Source organism: Schistocerca serialis, chromosome 2 (genome assembly GCF_023864345.2).
Source record: "Schistocerca serialis cubense isolate TAMUIC-IGC-003099 chromosome 2, iqSchSeri2.2, whole genome shotgun sequence".
NCBI classification, from domain to species: domain Eukaryota; kingdom Metazoa; phylum Arthropoda; class Insecta; order Orthoptera; family Acrididae; genus Schistocerca; species Schistocerca serialis.
This window is the reverse complement of record NC_064639.1, coordinates 173461229-173477777: the sequence shown is the minus strand read 5'-3', so window position 1 is coordinate 173477777 and position 16549 is coordinate 173461229. Positions and strand designations below refer to the sequence as shown.

At 41.1% G+C, this 16549-nt stretch overlaps 1 protein-coding gene across 2 annotated transcripts in view; it reads right to left on the bottom strand.

Annotated features, from left to right (window-relative positions):
- The window catches only part of LOC126456884 (neutral ceramidase-like), a 511604-nt gene that overhangs the window by 413437 nt on the left and 81618 nt on the right, over positions 1-16549 (bottom strand). For both annotated transcript variants that reach the window (XM_050092711.1, XM_050092713.1), the window contains exon 2: positions 6081-6165. The gene's annotated coding sequence lies outside the window, so the exon portion shown is untranslated. The remainder of the gene's footprint in view (positions 1-6080; positions 6166-16549) is intronic.

Sequence of the window (16549 nt, the reverse complement as noted above, 5' to 3'; positions counted from 1 at the left end):
GAAAGAGGCAAGAGAGAGAGAGAGGGAGAAAGGGCCACTGGGAAGTTAACAGTCGTGGCTGAGATTTGTGTACCAGGCTGCTGTGCTACGTGTAGTTGGCATTGCTTCCCAGCGATCGTGCTTGGCTGGTTCGTCGTTCCTGTCCATACAGAATTAAGAATCGCTGAGGCATTTTGTCGCTCGAAGCTGAAGGCAGCAAAATCTGACTTAGTGCTGCCTTTCCGCTCACCGCTGGGGCTACATCATAGCGTAAGTCTGTTTTGAGGTCAGGTGCAACACAGCCATTGTGTTGATCAGCTGAGGAACATTACACTGAGGTGACAAGTGTCATGGGATACCTCCTAATATTGTGTCGGACCCCATTTTTCCCGGTACTGTGCAGCAACTCGACGTGGCATGGACTCAGTAAGTTGTTGGAAGTCCCACGCAGAAATATTGAACCAATATTTTTTGAACGAACTGACCTCTCGATTACCTCCCATTAATATTCGATGGAATTCATGTCGGGAGATCTAGGAGGGCAAATGATTCGCACTAACTTTCCAGAATGTTCTTAAAGCCAATCGCAAACAATGGTGACCCAGTGATATGCCACATTGTCATCCATAAAACTTCTATTATCGCTTGGGGACATACGAGTCCATGAATGGCTGCAAATGGTCTCCAGATAGCCGAACGTAATCACTTCCAGTCAATAATCGGTTCGGTTGGACCAGAGGACCCATTCCTTCACACGTAAACACAGCCCACAAAATTATGGAGCAACCGCCTGCTTGCGCTGTGCGTTGTTGACAATTTGTGTCCATGGATTCGTGGGGTCTGCGCCACACTCGAAACCCACCATCAGCTCTTACAACTGAAACTGGGACTCATCTGACCAGGCCACGGTTTTCCAGTCGGTGAGGGCCAAACTGCTATGGTCATGAGCCAAGGAGAGGCGCTGCAGGCGATATCGTGCTGTTTGCAAAGGCGCTCGTTTCGTTCTAATATCATAGCCCCACATTTCGCCGCACAGCACTAACGGATACGCTCGTCGTTCGTACCACGTTGATTTTTGAAGTTATTTCACTGAGTGTTGCTTGCCTTTTAGCACTGACCATTCTAAACACACACCGATACTCTCAGTGGGTTGTACGTGGTGAGAGATAATGCGTGAAATTTGGTGTTGTCGGTGCACTCTTGACTCTGTGGATCGTGGAATATTGAGTTCCTTAGCAATTTCAGAAAACGGAATGTCTTATGCGTCTAGCTCCAACTACTACTCCGCGTTCAAAGTCTCTTGATTCCCGTCGTGCGACCACAACCACCTCGCAAAACGTTTCACCAAACTTGCTTGAATATAAATGACAGATCTGCCAATGTACTGCTGTTTCATACCTCGTGTAGTCCGCCCCAATAGCTGAGTGGTCAGCCTGACGGATTGCCGTCCTACGGGCCCGGGTTCGATTCCCGGCTGGGACGAGGATTTTCTCCGCTCAGGGACTGGGTGTTGTGTTGTCTTCATCATCACTTCATCCCCATCCGGCGCGCAGGTCGCCCAATGTGGCGTCGAATGTAATAAGGCCCGCACCAAGGCGGCCGGACCTGCCCATACGGGGTCTCCCGGCCAATGACGCCAAACGGTTACTTCCATTTCCATACCTCGTGTACGCGATATTTGCGCCATCTGTATGTGTGCATATCGGTAATCGATAACTCTTGTCACCTCATTACATCACAATTTAGCTAAACTAACTTTCTGCTTAAAACAGAAATCAGCCTGAAGTGTGTAGCACTGAAGAGTGTTTTGTGCTGACGGTTGTCAAAAGTTGCAGGTGACGTTTATTCAAACTGTCCTAAAGATAAAGTCCAACCTACTGTGGTGGCTGGACGCGTTTCACGCTCCTGGCAACTATTAAGGCTTATAGTTACTACTTAATGTGTCTGAGTATTGAAAGGCGCCGGTTACATAATACTGGAAAAAACGATCAATTTTGACTGATCTTGCTTACTATATACTGTCATTTGTGTGTACTTAAAGCAATTTAGAGCGAACGCTTCAATGCCAGCTTTATGATTCTGGCCATGAGATCCTTATGGCTCGAGTTAATTTGATAATCTGCATTACTACTAGTATTAGTTTTGGTGCCACACAAACAGGTCTTTGATGGCCTTAGCATAAGTGGGTGTTCCATGTGGCTTTATTTTTCATACCAGTACGAGCTACTGCAGCCGTTCTGTTTTACTGTCCAAGAGGGCTAAGAACTATTTTAAAACTTAAAAAAAAAAAACAAAGAAAAAAAACAAGTTATCTGAAATCTGTTAATTGTTGGCGTCACTTGTATTACAAGTAACTGGTTCGCTTTGGTAACTCATTTAAATGTAATTCGAACTCTGAACCCGTGCAAATGAAATTCCGGAATTTGTGACCAGTTGGACTAGGTAATTGTAGTGTATTTCAAAACAGTGTTGTCCTAATATAATAGAGCATTCTAGTTCAATGAAAAATATTAGTTTTTAATAACAGAGCTGTCATGTACTAATCAGTACCATAGAGAAAATTACACTGTTTTGACGCAGTGCTGAACACCCGTAGTTACTTAGTTCCTTCACGGTCCTGCGTATTGATATTTTCTGTCTCCACGCTGGTAATTGAAACAAAGTGTTTTGATGCATATAATACTAACCTTTATCAGTGAATTTTGTTATACGGATCCTTGTTGTGAAAGACTGTGGCTGTGTATTGTGCCGTGAGGCTCCTCTTCAGTTTTTTTGCAATATTTCGGAGGCTGTTGCTTTACACTGAGGTTGGTTGAGTGAGGTACGGAGGAGGTGGTGCTACGGTATGGGGACGTTTATCGTGGTTGAGGTGTGGTCCGGTTTTTACGCTTTAAAGTACGCTAAACGCGGAAGGATATCAACACATTTTACAGCCTTGTGTAGAGCTCGCAGCAGAGCAAGAGCTCAGAGACGATGCTTGTTTCTGTCACCATGAAAATGCACCCTGCCATAAAGCAGTATGTGCGAGGCAACGTTTTTGGACAATACCATTTCTGAAACAGACTATCCTGCCCAGAGTTACGGCCTGAACCAAATGCAATACCTTTGGGATTAGTCAGCACGTCGAATTCGCTCCAGCCCCCAGAGTCCAACAATACTACATTCTCTGGTTTCGCCTCTCGAGCAGGAATGGGCTGCCATTCTGCACAGATATTCAGACACCTCACTGAAAGTGTTCCCAGCAGATTTCAAGCCGTCATAAAGGTGAAGGGTGGAGACGCACCATATTAATGTACACTAATATTCGCCGGGATGCTTTTGGTCAGATAGTAATAGTGAGGTACAACTTCTCCTCAGTTTCTGTCCGCAGCTCGTGGTCTAGTGGCTAGACTTGCTGCCTCTGGATCACTGGGTCCCGGGTTAGATCCCCGGCTGGGTTGGGGATTTTCTCTGCACGGAGACTGGGTGTTTGTGTTGTCCTTATCATTTCATCATCACCATCATTCGTGACAGTGGTTAGATTGGAATGTGAAACAATTGGACTCTGTGAAAGTTTGGACTTTGTACCGGAGCTGATGACCGCGCAGTTGAGCCTCCTACAAACCATCATTCCCAGTTTCTACTGCGATATGGTCAATTTCCGCTTATGTAAACATGTTTCTCTAATTACCACCGACTTAGCTGTCCTAGACAATTCTCATAGTTAGTTTGCAGCAGTTAAGCATTTCATTCCACGTCTTAAAGTATGCATAATATGTAAGTAGGGGAAAGTCGGGAAAGAGTACGCACTTAGTATTTAACCGCTCATATCTAGTAGATGAGAAGGTTAAAACAATTTTTTCTGATAATAAATTATTGCTGGTTTATTTGCGAGCAACATAAATCACGTACAGCTGCTAGCTGTTAACACAAACCTTAAATGTCAACAAATGTAAGACACTACTCGTTCGTCTTCTTAGTCGCATCTGCTGGTAAGAGTACGCAGCAAGTAGTCGAAGAGTACGCACTAACATGAATCAAAAGGAAATTCACCCTGTCCTTCATAACCTGTGCATTCTTCATGCCACTAATGAGAGCAGTTGTCACATTGAATCCAGTCATCCGTGGTAGGCTTCTTGTAGACTTCACCACAGTCTGGGCAATTCAGGCTGGCCGATGTGGCCGAGCGGTTCTAGGAACTGCAGTCTGGAACTGCGCGGGCATGGATGAGTCTGATGTCCTTAGGTTAAAGTAGTTCTAAGTTCTAGGGGACTGATGACCTCAGATGTTAAGAACCATAGTGCTGAGAGCCTTTTTTTTTTTTTTTTTTTTTTTTTTTTTTTTTTTTTTTTTTTTTTTTTTTTTTTTTTTTGCAATTCAACACATCAGGTCCCTCCTTAGATTTGGACTTCGTTGTTCCTGCAGATTATGGCGCGGTTAAGTCTACACTAACCAAAGCGAACTGCGTTCTTGGTTCTGGCATTTTGTCTCTTCTTGGTTTTGTCTGATTTATCTTGTTTGTCAAATAATAGATTTTTGAACGGAGATTCAGACAAAATCTCGGATTTTTTGTCATTTTCTTCTTTGTTGTGGGCCAATCATATTTTGTCAGTCGATAAATACTGAATACACCTGCACGTGTCCGTACATCAGCTCTCTGAACTTCATTGGTATCACGTTCTTGATTTTTTTTTCTGGTGACTGCACAGACAAATCACTGTCACTCAGCAGCCGCATTTGTATGTGGGTTTGTGCCGAACTCATTTACCTTCTTCAGTTGTTGGAAGTCCGGCTCTGTCAATGAGTTATGTTGGAGCAAAGTCATCTATCGTGAAGCCATCAGGACTGAACGGCAATATACCCTTTGAGTCGAAGGTTTCCTCAGCTGTTTGAATTGCATCTACTGTAGAATGTGCAGCTCGAAACAAAACACTCACATCTGTCCGCTTAATGATTCTTCCTACATTTCTGACCGTTAGAAACGAAGCGTACACTTAACCCATGCGTCACACAGTTCAAAAAAATGACACAAATGGCAGTCACTCCTTGGTTCCGCTGTTTGTCGTGCCGTGGTTTGTTCTTCGCAGAAAAGTGATTTTTTTGGCAAATAAAAATGGTTCAAATGGCTCTGAGCACTATGGGACTGAACATCTGAGGTCATCAGTCCCCTAGAACTTAGAACTACTTAAACCTAACTAACCTAAGGACATCACACACATCCATGCCCCAGGCAGGATTCGAACCTGCGACCGTAGCGGTCACGCAGTTCCAGACTGAAGCGCCTAGAACTGCACGGCCACTACGGTCGGCTTTAGGCAGATAATTTTCTACTGCATACCTAAAAAGTGCTTTTTGCTTACTATTTACAGCTTAAAGATTACATTACTTGAAACAAAAACCTATATTTACTTTCTACAACCAAAATCTGGCGGTATATGAAGATGGTATCTGTTCTTTCGGACATGTCCGAAAGAATAGATACCATCTTCATATAGTTAAGGCTAACCGGCCATTGACCTTCTTCTTCTGTGCCGATGCACACGCATTGCCCGAACTCTTACGGGATTGTCTGCCGCGAGTAATGAGTGTAATCGGCAGGGGCACTACGAATGCAGTGTGTGGACGTTAAGTTTGTAATGTGGGTCTCACGGGGAACGTGCAAGGGATAAATCCATGCAGTCGCATTATCCTATGTGCCCTCGGTGGCTCGGATGGATAGAGCGTCTGCCATGTAAGCAGGAGATCCCGGGTTCGAGTCCCGGTCGGAGCACACATTTTCAACTGTCCCCGTTGATGTATATCAACGCCTGCCGACAGCTTAGGGTATTGATTTAATTATCATTTCAAAATCTGGCGGAGCTCTTCAAGATTACACACGATGGCGTCGCTTCAGAGCCAAAAACTGAATGCAGTTTTTCGTTGTCGGTCAGAGTTGCCAATGCAGAGAAAACGCCACTGCGAACTCTTACCAGACGCGTACTCTTACCCGACCTCGCCCTAACAGTCTTCATACCCAAACGTATTCCAAAATTTTGTTTACTTTTAGCCAAATACTTATCATAATACAGAAGTCGCAAAGACAGTGTAGACACTTAACAATCTAAAATAAAATCCGTACTCACAGAGAATAGTTTTAAGTTTGTAGTCTTCCAGTTTTCACCCACAAACTGGCGGCGCTCTGGTGGTTGGTGCTCAACGTTCTGGTGCCTGCAACAGTAACAACGAAAACTGAAAATATTAAATGCAGTGTCCAAATGAAAAAATATTATGTTATAATCTTTTCAAGCCTGTGGTCTATTATTCACTGCGTATTTTATTTCACATGGGACAAGGTCAGCATATCGAGCTGAATAATGTCTTAGGAAAAGGGATTCAATTTCTCCGAAATTATCTTCAGTTATCAGCAGCCTTGAGAAAACTTGTTAAATCAGTGAAGTGAGATAAAGGTGGAGTACACAGCAATGTATCTTATCTGAACCATCTTCGAATCTGAGTATTACATTTGTGCTATTTGATTGAAAAAGTCCTGTAACAAAGACTGGATGAACTCTGTAGGACAAAATATTACATGTCCAAGGTAGTCTGTATTAAGCATGTTGACTGGAAGAAAGTAAAAATTGATTGTGTCGTTAGTGGGTGAAGTAATGACTTTGTGCACTTTTAACAACTGAAAAAGAAGAACAAATGCATACAGACAGTTTGTTATAAATGTAAGTATATCATTATAATTAGAGATACGAAAACAACGAGTGCCAAATGTATCGAGAATAAGGAGTCAGCAAAACAGACTGAGCAAACTGATGAGTGAAAGACAGGAGTATATTTCCTTCAAATTCCTATACCTCAAAAAAAAAAAAAAAAACAAAAAAAAAACAAAAAAAAAATGTTTCGGCAACGATTATTATTAAAAAATGAGAAATAAAATAATTGCTAATTATGCGAAAATTGTTACCAAAAACCATCATGTATAAGAGTAATAACAGGAAAGAACGATAAACATTGGCAACAGATTTCGCGATTTCGTGAGATCAGTTACAAATTCTGCTTCTGCGATTCATACGCGAATCGCACAACCGCAGCTTGATTTTATTCCTGGCCTACCGCGTGCAGTGTCTACAAGTCTTCTGGAGCAAATCCCTATCACAATCTCAACCAGTTCCCGTCCTGTTACCCGAACCTTAGTATTAAAATCTGACAAATTTCCTTCTCCAAGTCTCTATATCAGCTCCTCCATTTCGTCCCTCTTCCTCTTTTCCTGCTATAAGGCCCACTCCACTTACTTGTCTATCTAGAGCTATTCATCAAGCCACCAGACATCATCCTTCAGCTGACCTACAGAAGCATCACCATCATCCATACCACAGCGGTCACCTTGAAAATCTACATGACCCGTTTTAGTAATGTCATCTAAATGCCTTTTCCATCTTTTAATGTTTCTTCTTAGGTACACTGTGTTTTAAAAATCCATTACTGGGCAGAAACAAAATGAGTCTCTTCACAGACTTGTAACACCATAGCTCTAATGCTGTACTGATTTATTTTGCTTTTGTTTCATTTAATGTTACATTTCTATGCTCCTGTAAATGTGTGTGATTGAATCGATAACATAAAATTGTATATTTCTCTCTTTGCACAAGCTTTGATGTCATGGTTTGGTTCTATGCTGTGTAGCATATCTTTCATTTAAACTCTTTGTTCCATTTGGAGGGAACAAAACTTACTGTATGTAATTGTAATTTTGTGTGAATAATTTTTTGTAGAGATGTCAATATGTGCAAATGTTCTGTTTTAATTAATGTATTTGGTTGCTGTTATGTAAACTGCTGATCCTCACTTAGGGTTCGTAGTTAGTTTGTATGTAAAAGGTGTAGTGGATCCCCTCGGGAACGGAACTGTGTAGCGCGCGCAAATTGTGGTTGGCCTAGGTAGCCTAGGTAGAAAAGGTGGAACAAGAGTCAGTCGGAGGCGAGCTACGAGTCGGGGACGAACCACCGGTCGAAGACGAGCTACGAGTCCGTGCACTACCCATGTAAAAGTTGTATATTGTGCTGGTTCCGAGAGAGGCTTTTCCTGCTACTTTCCAATGCCTCGGATGGATGGATAAATAGCTGGAACTATTCTGGAATTTGTATCTATCATCGCCACCAAGAAATGACAGAGTCCAGCAATTCTGCCTGCGAATCCACCTACCAACGTGCAGTTGCCACCACATTGCGCAATCATTGCATCGTAATGCTATAATGATGTACAGTGAAGGATCAGCTTAATGAATGTGTTATTGTGCTCAAATATAAGGTAACTTATATCTGAATTTATGTACCTACCTTGTTTTTTCTCCTTATCATAACACCTCTCAGGTTCCTCTCCGTTTGAACTAAAGTGATATCCGAGTGTCCTTACTAAAAGAAATTAAAGCCTAGAGTTTTGCTAATTAATGCCTCTTGAACTTAGTAAAAAGAAAGTTAAAGTTAATGTGGCAAGAGAGTGAGGAGTGAGTTAAAGTAAATGTTGTTTGCTGAAAATAATTTTCCTGTTAAAACTGCTTATTAAAGTGCTGTTGCTAACTTCAAAATTAAAAGTTCTTAAGACTGAGGCTTATAAAGCAAATGATCACATTGTTGTCTGTAGTAAATTCTAAAAGGTGAGTCAGTTTCCTGCAATTTTGTCAACATTGTTTTTCGCTGTAGTAAAAGTGAGAAAGCTGCAGTTGTGAAACGTTATATACTCATGTTTGCTAAGTGTTTGTCTCTCTTGTGTATTGGAAGTGCATATTAATAGTAATGTTATAAAGACCATTCACTTTGTGTAAGCCCTGAAAGTAATAGTGTGTTTCGGTATCTGCTATAATTTTGCAAATAGTTTCTGCTGCTCTAACTGCTAGCTTCATTCTTAACGTAAACAAATGTATGTGTCAGAGTTCACTGCACTCCCGTGTGACAAAGTATAGGTTGTGTTTATCCACTAAAATTACTAATAACTATTTTCTTGAACGAGAATGTTAATCATTCTCTTGCCTAGTTAGGCTGGCGACCGTTTTCTTTGTCCATTAAACAGTGCAGATCGGTAAAAATCTTGTTTGTTCCCGTTCGAATATTTACGTAATTCCGATAAGCCACCTCCGTTAGGTACAACACGGTCAACATAACAAAATTCCTCTCAGAGGGTAACACTGCTCTGTTGCTTTGTACCATAATTGCTTTTACAAAATAGTTTTATGTCACAACCTGTTTCTAGCATTGAGGTTACGGTACAGTAGTAGCAGACAGGAGTGTTATAGACTGACTACCCCGCTTTTACAAAGTCGAGTAAGACGATGTGATCCCCGTGGGCAATTTCAGTGGTTATGTTGGTAGCAAAAAGGTAAATAACATAGTTCGGCATTCTGGGGAGGATTCAGAAATGACAATGGAGTCAGATTAATAGAGGTGTGTGACCAGTTTGACTTAAAAGTGGTTTTTGCCCCACAAAACGTACAAAGAAATGTTACAGAGGAAAGCTCCTGAGTCAGCTGCTACGATGTCAGAGTGCATAAGGAGTATCCTGCACATCGGATGACTTCTTCATGAAAGGTATTTACTTTTCGCTCACGGTCCACAAACGACATCAGCAGGAATGGAGAATGACGGAAGTTATCTCTCCCTTCTCCGTCCCTTTTTGCTTTCTCTACTGGTTCTATTGCCAATCTCTCTGGGTTGTCCTACATTCAAGCATGCGCTAAAAGTGCTGTAATCTGCTCCCGTACTCCATTAGTTCACCAGTGGTGCTCCGGACACACAATCACTCAAGTATGTGTTCACTCCTTTTGGGGTCTAGCAGTTAACAACCCGCTTCGTATCGCAGAATCGTCATTCCGACAACCAGTGTTTCTTTCATTTCGAAAGAACTGCAAGCCCTAAGAGGCTACTCACACGCCGAGGAAAAGCTGATAGCATCTTTCTGTCTTTTTGATGTCTTGATGAAAGCACTCTCTTCACTCCTCGCTGATATCACTCAAATTTACTATTCAGAAAGTGAATCATGTAACTCACGGAACAGCCTGACAAACTTTTTCACCATGTTGGCTGCAACCCAAGTATAATATAGATCCCTTATTGCTACCTAAGAACGTAGTAACAAACTTCTTGCGTGATACCCACCCCAGCCTACGTCTCACCCACAGGCTTCATTTAAATTTGAAATCTAACACAATTTTTCGAATATCGGTTTCAACAAACATGCCTTCTTTCAGTTTCGCTTCCGACTGGAGAGAAAATTTCTCGGAGAGATGCTTTCAACTTTCTCCACCTTTAGGTAAGGTTTTCACAAACCGTTTCCTTATGGCTAACTTAATTGTAGTGATGCAAAAAGAATTTTTAAGAAATCCAGAGAAGGTACAAGGAGTTTGTCATAGCAGTTTCGATGTATAGTATACTCAACACTGCAACCACAGCCACAGAAATTTAAACTTCATACAATTGTTAAGTGAAACGGCAAATGAAATTTGTATGGCTCAGTTCTGCCCTTGTAAATCGCTATCGTTCTATATAAGGATCAGTACGGTCGAAATACTTTGGTGCGTGTGTAGTGCTCTATACTACCCGTATTTTCAAAGTTCAGAAACTGTTAAGTCTTGTCTGCCGTTCGATGAAATATGCGCTCCTTCAAAAGCAATAAAGAGTGCAATAAAAAGACGTCAGATTTTCGCTGTAAATAACACAAAACTATTTCAGTTCTTAAGAAGTAGGTTATGTTATTATAATTCAGTATTGCGTGGCTTTCCAAAAAATTGTTCATTTTTTTTTCTTGAATCGGTTTTTGATGTAGGGCACAACCACCACAGGGGACTTTCACCACAATCAGTGGATATCAGATCTACGTCAATCATAATGTAAGTTCAAACCTCTGAAGATGCACCTGTCGGTTTGAAACCGGCAACGATGCCAATAAATAGCATTGTTAGCGGTGTCTGGTTGCTGTTTTTATTTCAAGAATAAACATGTGTTTTCACATAGCCACAATTTCACAATATCAGTTCCATCGAAAACTGATTATTATTTTGATTACTATTATAATGGTGGTATAATGTTTTTTATCGGAAATTAAATTAGCTAAATTCCTTTTTGAACTATTAAGTACTAACTGTAAAATATTTTTGTGGACAATATGCATTTATCTGTTGTCATATTAGGATTCAGCGATATAGAATGTTCAAGAGGAAGCCACTTTCATTTTTTTTTAAATTTCGTCGTTGGCTCATCAGACAATGTAATTACAAAGACAAACAACTGCCTCCGTGGTGCAGTCAGGCCGCAAGTGTAATCAGCGATGTATTTCGTAAACACCGGTGGTGTGAATCGAGTATCTTTGTATATCTATATGTAATGCATCAAACGCTTAACTTTTTGAAAATGACTGACACGTCGAAGCCGCTAGAGCTAACGAGACTGCAACAAAATTCATTGTTTATCTATCAGATTTTTCACACACACAACTTGATCCTCGTAAGTATGTTCGGATCTCTCCTCGTGTCCTCTACCCATCGGCCTTCAAGCCAATCGACAAGGGTCGTTTCTAATCACGAGGAAAACGTCATACAATTTCCTTATTTCCTTATCCCGACCTTGGTCAGCTCGCTTGCCATTATGGCCTGCCCATCTCTGTTTCTGGCTCCACAACACCGTCCAACTAGGAACAGTAATTACCCTGACAGCGAGGACCAGGGTCCAAGTCCCTCAGAACGCTGATCCAAATTTATAGTTTTTTCCAGATCCTCTTCAACTGAATATTGGCGTGGTTAGTGTGGCTGCTTTGACGAAGGCACGCCCGATTGGATCTCCATAACCCTCACTGCAGATCGTTTTCGGCTAGAAGTAAAAATCTGACCCTAGTGTCTCCCTTACTGCTTTCGATTTCAAAACAATCGATACTGTTACGGCGTAAAGGCAAGCGCCGGCACGCCAGTCGGGAACGAGCAGAGAGGGCTGTGGAGAAGACGTCAGCCAGTTGCACGCTGACCGGCCCCTCTCCAGGACGACAACGTGACAGCAGCTGCGCTATGCGAAGAGTGCGCCCTGCTGGTCGCAGCCCAGTTCTATAATAGCTTCAAGACTAGTCATTTCGCTTGTACTATGTAATATTGTCTACACTGAAGGAACTCGGTTATTTTGTCTGTCGCCCTTTGCTTCGACACATCTGTGAAATATTCAGAGTTAAGTATTGTCATTTACTTTTCGTAATAAAACTCATTAATACGATCTATTTGAATTGTTTGTCTAGCGATCCGAGAAAGCAGGTTCCCTAGGCACCCCATGCTTGACGACTAGGCAGGATTCAACACATACACAAGCCCTATCTCCTATCTTTATGCTTTATAAAACTTGACAAACACCGCCTTCATTAAGTCAGAGATACTTGCTCTATATTATTCATCGATCGATAACACAGGCTAAATACGAAAAACCTTTTTTAATGTGCTGAATCCTAATATGATATCAAACGCTTTATCACCCACTTTTTTTTAAAATTACATCCCTTATTCAAAAACTGACGAGGTGCGAGTAGGACTACCGCTTTGGGGTTCCGTATAAAACTAATTATCTTTACAGAAAGTTTAGCCATCCCGTGAATAGAGAATATAGACGATGTTTGCCTATTATCGACAATGATAATGGCAAGATACCGGTCCCGGAAAGTCCAAGACTTTCGAGAACGTTTTAAATTTGAAGTCGGATAAAAATGACAAAAGAAACATTTTTTTCGTGTCACGTAATTACAGCTTTACAATTTCTGATTTCTTTTTTCTTTTCCTTTTACTGTGAGAACTTGCTGCTGCAAAATTTCTTGATTCTGAGTCAACGGGAGGTGCGCTGTAGGTTTTGATGAGTTTGCGTGTATCAAAATATGTGACATAAATGGCCGTATCTTTTAACTGCATTGACTCAGACATTTTACGCCGCCAAATGACCGTAGGCCTTGTAAGTGAGCTGCTTCTGTGTTGGCAGCGCTGTGTAGCACTTTGCATTGGATCTCTGACTGCGCTTTCTTTGTAAGAAACTCTATCGCTGGTTGGACTCGTTGTCGGACGTTAATCGCCAGTAGTGTTGGGCAGTTGGAAGTTAGTCGCCATCGGTGATGGAAGTACTGTTGGGCAGTTGGAGCGTGCACAGCCAGCAGTGATGGATGATAAATGTGATAAGTTAGCTTTGGTGGAGGGTAGAGGTCTGAAGTCTTAGCGTAGGCTAACGATGCGGAAGTATCCGACTTGGATATAGAAAATTATTCATGATTATATATCTTTGTATTGGATGTCAATGACGATTCGTGTTTGAACTGGATGTCACATTATTAAGGTAAAAAATACATTATTTGGATTGCAACAAACTCTTTCCTTTGCTAACCCCATGCCTATTAGTATTTAGTGGCTTTAGTAGTTAGAATCTTTTATTTATCTGGCAGTATTGACGCTCGCTGTATTGCAGTTGTTCGCATAATGAAGATTTTTGTAAGTGCTTAATGAAATGTATAGATTATTGTCAGGATTGCTTCTTACTCAGGGCCATTCTTTTGTATTAATTATCTGAAGTCAGGTTGTCATTTTTTTGAGCAGTCAGATTGCGTTGCGCTAGAATATTTTGGGTCAGTGTTGACATGATAAAAGTAAAGAGAATGTAGGCTCAGTGCGTTCAGTTTTACTCAGCTGTTTCAGAATCAAATAACGTAGAACTTTCATCTTCTCAGTCATTCAATAATTTATGTACAGATTCACACATTTAATTAAAGAAGTTTCAACCTTAGTATGTGACATAAATTTCAAGTTGATACGTCTACCCGTTCCTGAGAAACATGGTTTTTAACAGTCAGACAGAGGGGCAATAAAGTGATTGTATAACGGTTCCTTTTTTCGCGACTGAGGTACAGAAACTTAAAAATGCTTATTTAAACGATTTGAACGACATTCTTAATTTGATATTTAAAACAGTAACAACATTAAAAGAAATTACGGAGCTAGTGGTTCACTGGCTAGCATATACCGCAACTACAAAGCTTTTGGCTGTTCTTTTTTTTAGTAAGAACGTCCTGGAGCCCACGACGATCTGTTTACACCTCCACACTTCACGTTGGACCTCAGGGAACACTTTGTGGATGCCCTGCTGAAAGACGGAGAATGGTTCACGTATGTTAGCGAGGTGTTACCGCGTTTGTAAGAAGGGAAATTGAAAGGAGGTGTGTTTACTAGATCGGACAATCAAAAATATTGTTCGATTCCTTTGCTTCTTTTTCATGTGCTTCTCATTTTGTCAGACACTTCAGTTTAAACGTATTACTTATGAAACGCCCTCACAGATTAAAAAAGTGTGTGCGCATCTGGTACACGAACCCAGAACATTTACTTACGTGCAATGCTCTCTCCGAGTGAGCTAACCAGGCACAACTCAGAACCAGCCTTCACTTCTGCCCTTACATCTTTCCTACTTTCCGTATTTTACAGAAACTCTGCTATAAATCTAACTGCACGAGGACGTCGGGAAAAAACAATGTGGCATAGATAAGGATTAGCCATTGCCTAGGGGATTGTTTCCAGCATTGATTTTTGGTTCTGCAGCCGATAGTCCCGGTTCAACTCACAGTTTTAAACGTCAGCAACTTTCAGAATTCAGGTAGCAGAAATAAAAGTTTTAAATCTGCCACTATCGCTATTATTATTACTATTCAAGTTACCTTCCATTAGGAATGTAGACGCACTCAATGACTGTGGTACGATTTTCAAAATGATGGAGCACAGCAATCAGTCTTCCTTTTCTTTCAGGTTTTATTAAGCAAATCTAGATTTCGGCTAGTGGCTAACCATTATTAGTGCACTATATCGTAGTATCAATGCATGTCCTAGTACGTCAGTCCCCTCCTCTGTCACAGTTCGCTCAAGAAGCTCGAAGAACAGAGGACTCACGTACTAGGACATGCATTGATACTGTGACGTAGTGCATTGATAATGGCTAGGCACTGGCCGAAATCTAGATTTGCTTAATAAAACCTGAAAGAAAAGGACGACTGATTGCTGTGCTCCATCTTTTTGAAAATTATGACTATTATTTATCACTGGCAGCAGTAGTAGAAGTAATTCTAGTATTAACTTTATTAGTTCACATCGTCTCTACATACATTCAGATTCTTTCTTATTCTATTAATACTATGTTATTATTAGTTCTCATATTAAATTGTTGTTAGTACGGCATGTGTGAATACCTAGACCGACGTAAGAAAGAGCCTAATCTCATCAGGTTAAATAAAAACCCAAAAGTAAAATGTTTCACTACAACTTGCACGTCAATATCAACAGCAGTATGACATGTAGGAGAGTGAATTTTGTAATATTGCTAACACCATTGCGATCGCTATATCCCAGTAACGATAGCACGGCGATTACATTGCAATTTTGTCAGGCAATTTTGTACGGCATGTGTGAATACCTAGACCGACGTAAGAAAGAGCCTAATCTCATCAGGTTAAATAAAAACCCAAAAGTAAAATGTTTCACTACAACTAGCACGTGAGCCCGCATCTCGTGGTCGTGCGGTAGCGTTCTCGCTTCCCACACCCGGGTTCCCGGGTTCGATTCCCGGCGGGGTCAGGGATTTTCTCTGCCTCGTGATGGCTGGGTGTTGTGTGCTGTCCTTAGGTTAGTTAGGTTTAAGTAGTTCTAAGTTCTAGGGGACTTATGACCACAGCAGTTGAGTCCCATAGTGCTCAGAGCCATTTGAACCATTTGAACTTGCACGTCAATATCAACAGCAGTATGATATGACATGCAAGAGAGTGAATTTTGTAATATTGCTAACACCATTGCGATCGCTATATCCCAGTAACGATAGCAAGGCGATTACATTGCAATTTTGTCAGCGATGGCAGTGGACTAAGATGATTAGTTGAACAACATGGGTACTATCTCGAGAAAAGGTGATAAAGTGCTCAACAGAAAAAAATAAAACAAGGGTAATGTGATGGTAGTCGAACTGAATCAGGTGATGCTGAGATATTACATTAGAAAATGAGGTATTAATAGTAGTATATGAGTTTTCATATTTACAAAGCAAAGAAAGTGACGATGAGCGAAAGAGAGAAGACATAAAATGGCAACAGTAAGAAAAGTATTTCTGAAGAAGAGGAATATAAATGATTTATGTAGGTATATATATCTCGAGTGTAAGTTTGTACGGAAGTAAAACGTCGAGGATAAACAGTTCAAAAGAGGACAGAATGAAGGCTACTGAAATGTGGTACCACAGAAAAAAGCTGAAGATTACACCAGTAGATGAAGTAACTTATGAGGAGGTACTGAATATCATTTGGTAGAAAAGAAATTTATTGCACAACTTGACTAAAACGAAGGGATTGGTTCACAGAGCACATACTGAGACATCAAATAATAGTCTTTTTCATAGTGGAAGGAAGGTGAGGAGGGGTGAGTGCTGATTACTGAGAGATACCGAAGCCTGACTACAGTAAGCAGATACACAGGTTCACATGGCTGCAACAGTTATGAAGAGACTTACGCGGGCAGTCTTCGGACTGAAGATCACAACAACAGCAACTTGTAAAATGCAGTAAATGTACT